Raw genomic sequence first — 14985 nt, 5'->3', positions numbered from 1 at the left:
AACATTAGTACAGCTTACAGAATGTGTATAAAAACTGATGTAGAAGTAAATGGATAGTTTTCTGAAAGTTCCCGACTACAGTTTAACACCACCCACCCAGATCAGCCCCCAAGTGTCTATGTAATGCTGGTATGGTGTGTGAGTTTGACTTGGCCTTTATCTGGGTGGGTTTGGGTTTGGGTGGATAAAGGCCAAGTCAGAATTCTCTGAGCAGCTGGAAAAAGCTGCAAATAAACAAAGATATCAGAAAGTGTGGGCTTTAGGTGTAGCCCCCGCTTTCTGATGCACTAATTAAACTTAGTAACTGACACCCCATACCAGCATTACATAGACACTTGGGGGCTGAGCTGGGTGGGTGGTGTTATAAGCACGTGTTTTGTTAGATATATTTTTTCAGAAACGGCACAGTCTCCTTTGTGGCAAAACCTTCAAACTTCACCATCCTCAGCTGAAACAACAACATCTTAACACCATCTTCATGAACTGCTGAGCCAAACCTGATCCATCAGTGCTGGACTGCACAGATAACTACATGCCACAAGGAGACTGCTGTGTTATGAACTGCCATACCAGTGTGTCTTCAATGGAGAAGATGACACACCCATCACCTGACCTCCTGCCTGATCTGGAGACCATCATCATGCTGCCACACTACAACCTCTGAGACCATCAATGATGACTCATACTGAGGAAACTGTATTTCCTGTCAGAGATGCTCAGTGATCCTCAGAGCAGAGAGAGGTATGATTCTTTATCTTTGATAAAAAATGTCAGTGTTTTTAATTCAATTAATTAATTAAAATCTTGTTTATTGCATAAATAATTCCACACTCAAATGATTATACTTGTTGACACTTTTTGAGTTTTAATTGACATTATGGATTACAAATCTATGCTTTTTCTACTCTGTCTCTCTGTGCAGGTATTGCTGTCTTCTGAGTTCTTCAGTGTCCCAACTGAGACATTCAAACCTCATTGCAGAGCTCATGTCTTTCCTCACCATCATGCGAGTGTGAGATTGCTCTGGATTCTGGTTATGTGGCCCACAGCACCTATAAGGTATTTCAATATTGTTCATTGTATAACTTATTTGTAGTTTTTAGGCCTTAACACAAATAAAATGTTCCTTTTTCTGTATTTTTTAGAACAAGCTCGTCCAGTGTGCCTGCATTCCAGCTTCACAGAAAAGAACATCAGACACCAGCGAGGGAGGATAAGAAAGACAGACACAACAACATTGTCATCCCCTATGTAGCCGGTGTATCAGAAAAACTCAGGAGAGTTTTCTCCAAATACGACATCCCAGTGTACTTCAGACCCAGTAACACACTCAGACAGAAACTGGTTCACCCGAAAGACAAAACTCCTAAACACAAACTTAACAATGTGGTGTACGCTGTACAGTGCAGCGAGGAATGCCCAGACTTCTACATTGGAGAGACCAAACAGCCACTTCACCAGCGCATGGCACAACATAGAAGAGCCACCTCCACAGGACAAGACTCAGCAGTTCATCTGCATCTAAAGGACAAAGGTCACTCTTTGAGGATGCCAATGTTCACATTTTGGACAGATGGAGGAGTGAAAGAAGCCATTTACGTCCACTGTGAGCGACCATCTTTGAACAGAGGCGGTGGTTTACGACACCAACTGTCTGCCATCTATAATCCAGTTTTGAGTTCCCTCTCCAGACACCGTAACGTCCACTCACATCCTGGGAGTGGGCGTGGGTGATTTCCTGACCTCAGGAAATCACATGATAGGGTGGGGCCAGGTTTCACAATGAGCTCACCCAAAACCCTGGCTGATTGGGACCCACACCCACTTTCACACCTTGGCTCATGTGATTAGGTAGAGGATCATCAGGGGGTTCTTTGTCCCTCTTTGGGGGGAAACTCCCACTGGGTTTAAATCTGGGACTCTCCACCATTGACCCTTAGAACTGAAGAAGCTTCTCGGATGAGAGGTGAAACGTCTTCAAGGAACTCAAAGAAGTCCAGACGCTTTTCTTTCCAAGCTCCTTAGACTTCACTTGTGTTAATTACATTTTATTTGTTGTTGTTTTCTTTTAGATTTATATGCAGTGATTGGATGTGGTGGAGCTTTGTTAACCGTGTGGAAAACATCTGTTTGTGATGATATTTACAATGAGGCTTTAAGGTGACAGTTTCCATGTAATTTCAATCCTTTTACTAAGCAAAAACATGTTTGCAATTAACATGTTTTTTCAGTTTTGTCTTTTGGATTTATGGTTAACATTCCTCTGTGACAGCAAATACTAAACTGGTCCAAGTAACCAGCATATCATTGGTCAAAGGCAAAAAGGACCACATGTCACACTAGCAATGAATTTTTGACTGTGTTTGTGTTAGTATAGAGTAGGTCTAACAGTGGTTTTCCACATCTGCTCTAATATATATAGATAATGGGTCAGACATATAAAGTCATTTTGAAAAGTTCATAAAGGTCATTTATATGTGTTCCTCTTTATCATTTTATATCAGGTCACACAGCTGACTTGAGTTTTGATCAGAGTAGAACCATAACATTCATGCTAATGGTTCTACTGTTTACAGTTACTTTATGATGGATTTCACCCTGGTCACAGCACTATGTGAAAAGCTGTTAGAGGTAAAGTTAAGCCAATTAATACATCATCATAAGTCACTCTCTAACGCGGGGCAGTGATTATTATTCACTGTAATTTATTCCACAACAATGTTCTTTATTTGATTCTTTAAATATGCACATCGATTGTTTAGCTCTGTGACTCTCCACACCTGAAATATATCACAATGTGGACTTCATTTCGACAGTATTTTGTAGATTGGTACCATATTTATCATCGAATCATCTTGTGCACTTATTAACTAAATGTTGTTTGTTTGTTTTTTTTGTTTGTTTGTTTGGGGGTTGTTGTTGCCATTTTTACCTTTCACCAACTGTGTAAATTCTGCAATTTTACCTTGGTTTTGTTTCACATCAGTTTATCTGCTGGCTGGTATTCCTGTCTTCCTTCTCTCACCCCAACCGGTCGCAGCAGATGGCCGCCCCTCCCTGAGCCTGGTTCTGCTGGAGGTTTCTTCCTGTTAATAGGGAGTTTTTCCTTCCCACTGTCGCCAAAGTGCTTGCTCATAGGGGGTCATATGTCATATGATTGTTGGGTTTTTCTCTGTATCTATGAAGCGCCTTAAGGTGACTTTTGTTGTGATTTGGTGCTATATAAATTGAATTGAATTGGTTTTCTTTCTTTTCTAATGTTTCTGGTCATTTTTCACAGTTAAACAAGTAACTTTGAGGTTACGTCATCGTTTTCAGCTGTTATCTGTATACATTTTTTTCCTAATAATTACATTTCTGCAAAATTATAGCAGTTCTGGTAAGTTGTAATATTTCTGCCAAGTTATTAATTTTTGACTAAATTATTACATTTCTGCTAAGTTGTAGCTTCTGGTAAATTACAACATTTCTGCTGAATTGTTATGTTTCTTCTAAGTTATTGCATTTCTGCTAAGTTATTACATTTTTGCTAACTTGATGTTGTTCTGCAAAGTTATTAAAATTTCAACAACTTTTTAAACACTGACTTTGATTTCTTCAGCTTCTTCAGCTATTTTCAAGTATTTTCAGCAGACAGCTTCAGCTTTACAGTTTCCTCTAAGTGATTGCAGTTCTGCTAAGTTATTACATTTTAGAAAAGTTCTTTTGCTTCTGCAAAGTTTTTACAATTTCTGCAACTTTTCAGCTTTTTCAGCTACTTTTTGCATACAGCTTCAGCTTTAAAGCATCCACACTGCATTTTCGCAGGAAATGCAAATTTTTCTAGTTATTGTGTGGATGCTTTAAGCATCCACACTATAGAGTTCCTGTTTCTCTTTATTCTTTATTATTATTATTATTATTATTATTCTTAGGACTTCCGTACACTTTTCGCCGTTAAACTACTTCCACAATTTTCAGCCGATTTTCACCGTTCAAATTTTAAACTATTCAGCTATTTTTGCTCTTTCCGGCTATGACTTTTGCTATTTTTAACTATTATACTTTTTAAAATATTCCACTTTTTTCCTTTAATTTGTCCCATTGAAATGAATGGGAAACTTCAGCAATTCTGCTAAAATTTGCTTGTTTTTGAAACTTAACTACTTCCTCATACTTTCACCTAGAACAACCATTCAAATTTTAAAATGTTCACAAATTATTGGGCTATTCAGGTATGATTCAGCTTTTTCAAATCTTTTACTGTTTTACTTTTATGCCTCTTAAAGTTTTGAGTTGCAAAATTGTGATTTTTCACAAAATACATGCGTTGTTATGGTTGCTATGCTCTTGGCTTCCAGTGTGCCACTGAAGCTTTTGCAGTCTTCTCTTCATGTCCGAACAACTGTTTGCTACTTGCTCAATATTCACTCAACTTCCACAAATTATACATCAAAACGTAGGTATTTTTTCTGGCTTTCAGAAAATGTCACTATCATTGTTGTGGTATTCATAGAACTTTCGCAAATCTCCTCAGACTAACACAAGGTCAGAAAACTCTCCATATAAAGTCAATGGAGAGTTTGTTCAAAATCACCGCTGCATTTCTGTAATGAGAGGCATATTCGAATCGTCATATCTCCTTAACGAAGCAAAGTTAAGACATGAGGCTTGTCCCGGCATATCTTCAGACACTCCTGACGCTCACAATTCAAGAATTTCTTTCTCAACTATTACCGTTCTGAAATGAGTTGGACTTGTTTGAGGGTAGGAAATTCGTCCTTCGCTCAGATTTCTTCAGATTTCAAAGTCTGGAAATGAACCACTTTTTTCTCTCGTCATAACTTTTTGTTGGATTTCCACAGAGACCTGAAAATTTCCATGATTGTTCACCAAAGCCTGCTGTCTCTTACGGTGAAAGAATGATATCGATACTCCAAATAGATTTCAAGTTACAAAGCGTTGTTTGAGGGCAAGTCAAGGCAGTTTTTGCTTCGCTCTACTCAGTTATGGTGCATTAGAAGTCAAATATCTTTAATAATTCATATTTTAATGATAAATTGTAAACACTGGAAGATTCCCCCATGTCTTCTGAACAAAACGGTGTAAGAATGACCGTTCTAGCCCCTACGGTTAGGAAATTATGGTCATTTGTTTGAGGGGAGTCGTCACTATGAGAAATAGACTGCAATAATCCTGTGCCTCTCTCTGCTGCGTGTGTAAAAAGATGCACCTTTTTTGGCGGGAAAACGTAAACAGCCACTCTGATTGGTGGATTTAAATTCGGCAGCTCTCTCCCTCTGTGTCTGTGTGTGTGTGTGTGTGTGTGTGTGTGTGTGTGTGTGTGTGTGTGTGTGTGTTTAGTGGGAGAGAGAGGACCCTGCCCTTATTTGGCAGCATGTCATTGTAGGATTTAAATTGAATATAGTTAGACTGATTGACTGGATTAGAGCCTGTGTTTGTGTGTCCCTCTCTGCATTTCTGTTTCAATATGCCTCCATATTTGTAATTTTGTAAGTTATTGCTATTCTGCTAAATCATAGTATTTCTGGTACTTTTTGGTACTTGTGCTAAATACAGTATTTCTGCTAAATTATAGTATTTCTGCTTTATTATACTATTTGTGCTAAAACATAGTATTTCTACTAAATGTAGTATTTCTGCTTTTTATACTATTTGTGCTAAATTATAATATTTCTGCTTTTTATACTATTTGTGCTAAATTATAATATTTCTGCTTTTTATACTATTTGTGCTAAATTATATTTCTGCTTTTTATACTATTTGTGCTAAAACATAGTATTTCTACTAAATGTAGTATTTATGCTTAATCATACTATTTCTGCTTTTTATAGGATTTGTGCCTAATATAGTATTTCTGCTTTTTATAGGATTTGTGCTTAATATAGTATTTCTGCTAAATTATAGTATTTCTGCTTTTTATAGTATTTGTGCTAAAACATAGTATTTCTACTAAATGTAGTATTTATGCTTAATCATAGTATTTCTATATATTTCTGCCAGGTCCCCAGGCAGCCAATCCTCTGTGAGGACTTAGACATTCAAATTTTCAAATCAGGGACTGCACGGTTTCCCAGCCAATCATATATGTGTCCTGAGGCATTCAAATTTGCATATCGGGGCCTTCATGGCTTCTAAGCCAGCCAATCATATCTGAGGGCTGAGGAATTCAAATCCACAAATCAGGGCCTGCACGGCTTCCCAGGCAGCCAATCATATATGTGGCCTCAGGCATTCAAATTTGCATATTGGGGGAATTCGTGGCTTCTAAGTCAACAAGTCATCCATGTCGTATATCTCTAAAAATTCACATTTTAATGATAAATTGTTAACACTGGAAGATTCCCCCATCTCTTCTGAACAAAACGGTGTAAGAATGACCGCTCTAGCCCCTACGGTTTGGAAATTATGGTCATTTGTTTGAGGGGAGTCCTCACTATGAGAAATAGGCTGCAATAATCCTGTGCCTCTCTCTGCTGCGTGTGTAAAAAGATGCACCTTTTTTGGCGGGAAAACGTAAACAGCCACTCTGATTGGTGGATTTAAATTCGGCAGCTCTCTCCCTCTGTGTCTGTCTGTGTGTGTATGTATGTGTGTGTGTGTGTGTGTGTGTGTGTGTGTGTTTAGTGGGAGAGAGAGAACCCTACCCTTATTTGGCAGCATGTCATTGTAGGATTTAAATTGAATATAGTTAGACTGATTGACTGGATTAGAGCCTGTGTTTGTGTGTCCCTCTCTGCATTTCTGTTTCAATATGCCTCCATATTTGTAATTTTGTAAGTTATTGCTATTCTGCTAAATCATAGTATTTCTGGTACTTTTCGGTACTTGTGCTAAATACAGTATTTCTGCTTTATTATACTATTTGTGCTAAAACATAGTATTTCTACTAAATGTAGTATTTCTGCTTTTTATACTATTTGTGCTAAATTATAATATTTCTGCTTTTTATACTATTTGTGCTAAATTATAATATTTCTGCTTTTTATACTATTTGTACTAAAACATAGTATTTCTACTAAATGTAGTATTTATGCTTAATCATACTATTTCTGCTTTTTATAGGATTTGTGCTTAATATAGTATTTCTGCTAAATTATAGTATTTCTGCTAAATTATAGTATTTCTGCTTTTTATAGGATTTGTGCTAAAACATAGTATTTCTACTAAATGTAGTATTTATGCTTAATCATAGTATTTCTATATATTTCTGCCAGGTCCCCAGGCAGCCAATCCTCTGTGAGGACTTAGACATTCAAATTTTCAAATCAGGGCCTGCACGGTTTCCCAGCCAATCATATATGTGTCCTGAGGCATTCAAATTTGCATATTGGGGGAATTCGTGGCTTCTAAGTCAACAAGTCATCCGTGTCGTATATCTCTAAAAATTCACATTTTAATGATAAATTGTTAACACTGGAAGATTCCCCCATCTCTTCTGAACAAAACGGTGTAAGAATGACCGCTCTAGCCCCTACGGTTTGGAAATTATGGTCATTTGTTTGAGGGGAGTCCTCACTATGAGAAATAGGCTGCAATAATCCTGTGTCTCTCTGTGCTGCGTGTGTAAAAAGAGGCACATGTTTTGGCGGGAAAAAGTACACAGGCTCTCTGATTGGTGGATTCAAATTCAGCAGCTCCCAGGCTGACCTAGAAACTTACTTCTCTCTCCCTGTGCATTTTTTTGCTGATTTTTTCATTTAACAAGTATATTTGAGGGACCCTCAGCATGTTCAGCATTTTTTCAGCTGTCCATTTTGCTTTTCCAATTTTTCTGTTTAACTTATTACTATTGTGCTAAATAATACTATTTCTGCTATTTTATAAGATTTGTGCCTAATATAGTATTTCTGCTAAATTACAATATTTCTGCTTTTTATACTATTTGTGCTAAAACATAGTATTTCTACTAAATGTAGTATTTATGCTTAATCATACTATTTCTGCTTTTTATGGGATTTGTGCCTAATATAGTATTTCTGCTTTTTATAGGATTTTTGCTCAAACATAGTATTTCTACTAAATGTAGTGTTTATGCTTAATCATCCTATTTCTGCTTTTTATAGGATTTGTGCTTAATATAGTATTTCTGCTAAATTATAGTATTTCTGCTTTTTATAGTATTTGTGCTAAAACATAGTATTTCTACTAAATGTAGTATTTATGCTTAATCATAGTATTTCTATATATTTCTGCCAGGTCCCCAGGCAGCCAATCCTCTGTGAGGACTGAGAAATTCAAATTTTCAAATCAGGGCCTGCACGGCTTCCCAGCCAATCATATATGTGTCCTGAGGCATTCAAATTTGCATATTAGGGCCTTCATGGCTTCTAAGCCAGCCAATCATATCTGAGGGCTGAGGAATTCAAATCCACAAATCAGGGCCTGCACAGCTTCCCAGCCAGCCAATCATGTATGTGGGCTCCAGGTATTCAAATTTGCATATTGGGGAATTCGTGGCTTCTAAGTAAACAAGTCATCCATGTCATATATCTCTAAAAATTCATATTTTAATGATAAATTGTCAACACTTGAAGATTCCCCCATCTCTTCTGAACAAAACGGTGTAAGAATGACCGCTCTAGCCCCTATGGTTAGGAAATTATGGTCATTTGTTTGAGGGGAATCCTCACTATGTGAAATAAACTGAAAGAAGCAGGCCTATGTCTCTGTGCTGCGTGTGTAAAAAGATGCACCTGTTTTGGCGGGAAAACGTAAACAGCCTCTCTGATTGGTGGATTCAAATTCAGCAGCTCCCAGGCTGACCTAGAAACTTAGTCCTCTCTCCCTGTGTGTGTGTGTGTGTGTTTGTGTGTGTGTGTGTGTGTGTGTGTGTGTGTGTGTGTGTGTTTAGTGGGAGAGAGAGGACCCTGCCCTTATTTGACAGCATGTCATTGTAGGATTTAAATTGAACATAGTTAGACTGGTTGACTGGATTAGAGCCTGTGTTTGTGTGTCCCTCTGTGCATTTGTGTTTCAATAAGTTATTACTATTCTGCTAAATCATAGTATTTCTGGTACTTTTCGGTACTTGTGCTAAATACAGTATTTCTGCTAAATCATACCATTTCTGCTTTTTATAGGATTTGTGCTTAATATAGTATTTCTGCTAAATTATAGTATTTCTGCCAAATTATAATATTTGTGCTAAAACATAGTCTCAATTTAAAATTACAATATTCATAGTTCATCACAGTGTCTCTGGTAAATCACAATATTTCTGCTCTGTTGTACTATTTTTCTAAATCATAGTGTTTCTGTAATGTTTAAGTATTTTTGGCTAAATATATTCTTTCTGTTATCTTATACTATTTCTCCTAAATTCTTGTATTTTTGAGAAGTTATCATGTTTCTGGTAAGTTACAATATTTCTGCTAAATTCTGCTATGCTATTGTATTTCTGTCAAGTATTATGTTTCCTCTAAGATATTGCAGTTCTGCTAAGTTATTCCATTTTAGCAAACTTCTTTTGCTTCTGCAAAGTTTTTACAATTTCTGCAACTTTTCAGCTTTTTCAGCTACTTTTTGCATACAGCTTCAGCTTTAAGCATCCACACTGCATTTTCGCAGGAAATGCAAATTTTTCTAGTTATTATTATTATTCTTAGGACTTCCGTACACTTTTCGCCGTTAAACTACTTCCACAATTTTCAGCCGATTTTCACCGTTCAAATTTTAAACTATTCAGCTATTTTTGCTCTTTCCGGCTATGACTTTTGCTATTTTTAACTATTATACTTTTTAAAATATTCCACTTTTTTCCTTTAATTTGTCCCATTGAAATGAATGGGAAACTTCAGCAATTCTGCTAAAATTTGCTTGTTTTTGAAACTTAACTACTTCCTCATACTTTCACCTAGAACAACCATTCAAATTTTAAAATGTTCACAAATTATTGGGCTATTCAGGTATGATTCAGCTTTTTCAAATCTTTTACTGTTTTACTTTTATGCCTCTTAAAGTTTTGAGTTGCAAAATTGTGATTTTTCACAAAATACATGCGTTGTTATGGTTGCTATGCTCTTGGCTTCCAGTGTGCCACTGAAGGTTTTGCAGTCTTCTCTTCATGTCCGAACAACTGTTTGCTACTTGCTCAATTTTCACTCAACTTCCACAAATTATACATCAAAACGTAGGTATTTTTGCTGGCTTTCAGAAAATGTCACTATCATTGTTGTGGTATTCATAGAACTTTCGCAAATCTCCTCAGACTAACACAAGGTCAGAAAACTCTCCATATAAAGTCAATGGAGAGTTTGTTCAAAATCACCGCTGCATTTCTGTAATGAGAGGCATATTCGAATCGTCATATCTCCTTAACGAAGCAAAGTTAAGACATGAGGCTTGTCCCGGCATATCTTCAGACACTCCTGACGCTCACAATTCAAGAATTTCTTTCTCAACTATTACCGTTCTGAAATGAGTTGGACTTGTTTGAGGGTAGGAAATTCGTCCTTCGCTCAGATTTCTTCAGATTTCAAACTGTGGAAATGAACCACTTTTTTCTCTCGTCATAACTTTTTGTTGGATTTCCACAGAGACCTGAAAATTTCCATGATTGTTCACCAAAGCCTGCTGTCTCTTACGGTGAAAGAATGATATCGATACTCCAAATAGATTTCAAGTTACAAAGCGTTGTTTGAGGGCAAGTCAAGGCAGTTTTTGCTTCGCTCTACTCAGTTATGGTGCATTAGAAGTCAAATATCTTTAATAATTCATATTTTAATGATAAATTGTAAACACTGGAAGATTCCCCCATGTCTTCTGAACAAAACGGTGTAAGAATGACCGTTCTAGCCCCTACGGTTAGGAAATTATGGTCATTTGTTTGAGGAGATCGTCACTATGAGAAATAGACTGCAATAATCCTGTGCCTCTCTCTGCTGCGTGTGTAAAAAGATGCACCTTTTTTGGCGGGAAAACGTAAACAGCCACTCTGATTGGTGGATTTAAATTCGGCAGCTCTCTCCCTCTGTGTCTGTCTGTGTGTGTGTGTGTGTGTGTGTGTGTGTGTGTGTGTGTGTGTGTGTGTGTGTGTGTGTGTGTGTGTGTGTTTAGTGGGAGAGAGAGGACCCTGCCCTTATTTGGCAGCATGTCATTGTAGGATTTAAATTGAATATAGTTAGACTGATTGACTGGATTAGAGCCTGTGTTTGTGTGTCCCTCTCTGCATTTCTGTTTCAATATGCCTCCATATTTGTAATTTTGTAAGTTATTCTGCTAAATCATAGTATTTCTGGTACTTTTTGGTACTTGTGCTAAATACAGTATTTCTGCTAAATTATAGTATTTCTGCTTTATTATACTATTTGTGCTAAAACATAGTATTTCTACTAAATGTAGTATTTCTGCTTTTTATACTATTTGTGCTAAATTATAATATTTCTGCTTTTTATACTATTTGTGCTAAATTATAATATTTCTGCTTTTTATACTATTTGTGCTAAATTATAATATTTCTGCTTTTTATACTATTTGTGCTAAATTATAATATTTCTGCTTTTTATACTATTTGTGCTAAAACATAGTATTTCTACTAAATGTAGTATTTCTGCTTTTTATACTATTTGTGCTAAATTATAATATTTCTGCTTTTTATACTATTTGTGCTAAATTATAATATTTCTGCTTTTTATACTATTTGTGCTAAATTATAATATTTCTGCTTTTTATACTATTTGTGCTAAAACATAGTATTTCTACTAAATGTAGTATTTATGCTTAATAATAGTATTTCTATATATTTCTGCCAGGTCCCCAGGCAGCCAATCCTCTGTGAGGACTGAGACATTCAAATTTTCAAATCAGGGCCTGCACAGTTTCCCAGCCAATCAAATAAGTGTCCTGAGGCATTCAAATTTGCATATTGGGGCCTTCGTGGCTTCTAAGCCAGCCAATCATATCTGAGGGCTGAGGAATTCAAATCCACAAATCAGGGCCTGCACAGCTTCCCAGCCAGCCAATCATGTATGTGGGCTCCAGGCATTCAAATTTGCATATTGGGGAATTCGTGGCTTCTAAGTCAACAAGTCATCCGTGTCATATATCTCTAAAAATTCATATTTTAATGATAAATTGTCAACACTTGAAGATTCCCCCATCTCTTCTGAACAAAACGGTGTAAGAATGACCGTTCTAGCTCCTACGGTTAGGAAATTATGGTCATTTGTTTGAGGGGAGTCATCATTATGAGAAATAGACTGCAATGATCCTGTGTCTCTCTGTGCTGCGTGTGTAAAAAGGATGCACCTGTTTTGGAGGGAAAGAGTGCACAGGCTCTCTGATTGGTGGATTCAAATTCAGCAGCTCCCAGGCTGACCTAGAAACTCACTTTTCTCTCCCTGTGTGTGTGTGTGTGTGTGTGTGTGTGTGTGTGTGTGTGTGTGTGTGTGTGTGTGTGTGTGTGTGTGTGTGTGTGTGTGTGTGTGACAGAGAGAGAGAGAGAGAGAGAGAAAGGCTTTTAATGGGATGATCTCATTCTAAGATTCAAATTCAATATATTTAGACTGGTTGACTGAATTGGATCTTGTGTGTGTGTCTCTCTGTGCATGTGTGTTTTCTTATGTGTACATATTTGTGATTGTGTGGCTGTTATAGATTATTTTGCTGATTTTTTTCATTTAACAAGTATAGTTGAGGGACCTTCAGCATGTTCATCATTTTTTCAGCTGTCCATTTTTGCTTTTCCAATTTTTCTGTTTAAGTTATTACTATTGTGCTAAATCATACCATTTCTGCTATTTTATAAGATTTGTGCCAAATACCGTATTTCTGCCAAATATAGTATTTCTGATTAATTATAGTTTTTTCTACCAAATCATAGTACAGTATTTCTGCTTTTTTTAGGGTTTGTGCTTGATAAAGTATTTCTGCTAAATTATAGTATTTCTGCTTTTTATAGTATTTGTGCTAAATTATAGTATTTCTGCCAAATTATAATATTTGTGCTAAAACATAGTCTTAATTTAAAATTACAATATTCATAGTTCATCACAGTGTCTCTGGTAAATCACAATATTTCTGCTCTGTTGTACTATTTTTCTAAATCATAGTGTTTCTGTAATGTTTAAGTATTTTTGGCTAAATATATTCTTTCTGTTATCTTATACTATTTCTCCTAAATTCTTGTATTTTTGAGAAGTTATCATGTTTCTGGTAAGTTACAATATTTCTGCTAAATTCTGCTATGCTATTGTATTTCTGCCAAGTATTATGTTTCCTCTAAGATATTGCAGTTCTGCTAAGTTATTCCATTTTAGCAAACTTCTTTTGCTTCTGCAAAGTTTTTACAATTTCTGCAACTTTTCAGCTTTTTCAGCTACTTTTTGCATACAGCTTCAGCTTTAAGCATCCACACTGCATTTTCGCAGGAAATGCAAATTTTTCTAGTTGTGTGGATGCTTTAAGCATCCACACTATTGAGTTCCTGTTTCTCTTTATTCTTTATTATTGTGTGGATGCTTTAAGCATCCACACTATTGAGTTCCTGTTTCTCTTTATTCTTTATTATTATTATTATTATTATTATTATTCTTAGGACTTCCGTACACTTTTCGCCGTTAAACTACTTCCACAATTTTCAGCCGATTTTCACCGTTCAAATTTTAAACTATTCAGCTATTTTTGCTCTTTCCGGCTATGACTTTTGCTATTTTTAACTATTATACTTTTTAAAATATTCCACTTTTTTCCTTTAATTTGTCCCATTGAAATGAATGGGAAACTTCAGCAATTCTGCTAAAATTTACTTGTTTTTGAAACTTAACTACTTCCTCATACTTTCACCTAGAACAACCATTCAAATTTTAAAATGTTCACAAATTATTGGGCTATTCAGGTATGATTCAGCTTTTTCAAATCTTTTACTGTTTTACTTTTATGCCTCTTAAAGTTTTGAGTTGCAAAATTGTGATTTTTCACAAAATACATGCGTTGTTATGGTTGCTATGCTCTTGGCTTCCAGTGTGCCACTGAAGGTTTTGCAATTTGCACTTCATGTCCGAACAACTTCTTGCTACTTGCTCAATTTTCACTCAACTTCCACAAATTATACATCAAAACGTAGGTATTTTTGCTGGCTTTCAGAAAATGTCACTATCATTGTTGTGGGATTTATAGAATTTTTGCAAATCTCCTCAGACTAACACAAGGTCAGAAAACTCTCCATATAAAGTGAATGGAGAGCTTGTTCAAAATCACCGCTGGATTTCTGTAATGAGAGGCATATTCGAATCGTCATATGTCCTTAACGAAGCAAAGTTAAGACATGAGGCTTGTCCCCGAATATCTTCAGACACCCCTGACGCTCACAATTCAAGAATTTCTTTCTCACCTATTACCGTTCTGAAATGAGTTGGACTTGTTTGAGGGTAGGAAATTCGTCCTTCGCTCAGATTTCTTCAGATTTCAAACTGTGGAAATGAACCACTTTTTTCTCTCGTCATAACTTTTTGTTGGATTTCCACAGAGACCTGAAAATTTCCATGATTGTTCACCAAAGCCTGCTGTCTCTTACGGTGAAAGAATGATATCGATACTCCAAATAGATTTCGAGTTAGAAAGCGTTGTTTGAGGGCAAGTCAAGGCAGTTTTTGCTTCGCTCTACTCAGTTATGGTGCATTACAAGTCAAATATCTTTAATAATTCATATTTTAATGATAAATTGTTAACACTGGAAGATTCCCCCATCTCTTCTGAACAAAACGGTGTAAGAATGACCGCTCTAGCCCCTACGGTTTGGAAATTATGGTCATTTGTTTGAGGGGAGTCCTCACTATGAGAAATAGGCTGCAATAATCCTGTGCCTCTCTGTGCTGCGTGTGTAAAAAGAGGCACATGTTTTGGCGGGAAAAAGTACACAGGCTCTCTGATTGGTGGATTCAAATTCAGCAGCTCCCAGGCTGACCTAGAAACTTACTTCTCTCTCCCTGTGCATTTTTTTGCTGATTTTTTCATTTAACAAGTATATTTGAGGGACCCTCAGCA

General features: G+C 36.4%; 1 long non-coding RNA gene across 1 annotated transcript; it reads left to right on the top strand.

Moving 5' to 3' along the window:
- Positions 1 to 170: 170 nt before the first annotated feature.
- On the top strand, positions 171 to 3593 carry LOC145419420 (uncharacterized). The gene is made up of 3 exons (XR_013900807.1): positions 171 to 741; positions 923 to 1059; positions 1146 to 3593. It is a non-coding gene; the product is annotated as an uncharacterized LOC145419420 (long non-coding RNA).
- Positions 3594 to 14985: the final 11392 nt, after the last annotated feature.

Source organism: Astatotilapia calliptera, chromosome 12 (genome assembly GCF_964374335.1).
Source record: "Astatotilapia calliptera chromosome 12, fAstCal68.1, whole genome shotgun sequence".
NCBI lineage: Eukaryota > Metazoa > Chordata > Actinopteri > Cichliformes > Cichlidae > Astatotilapia > Astatotilapia calliptera.
This window is presented reverse-complemented; position numbering and strand designations above follow the sequence as displayed.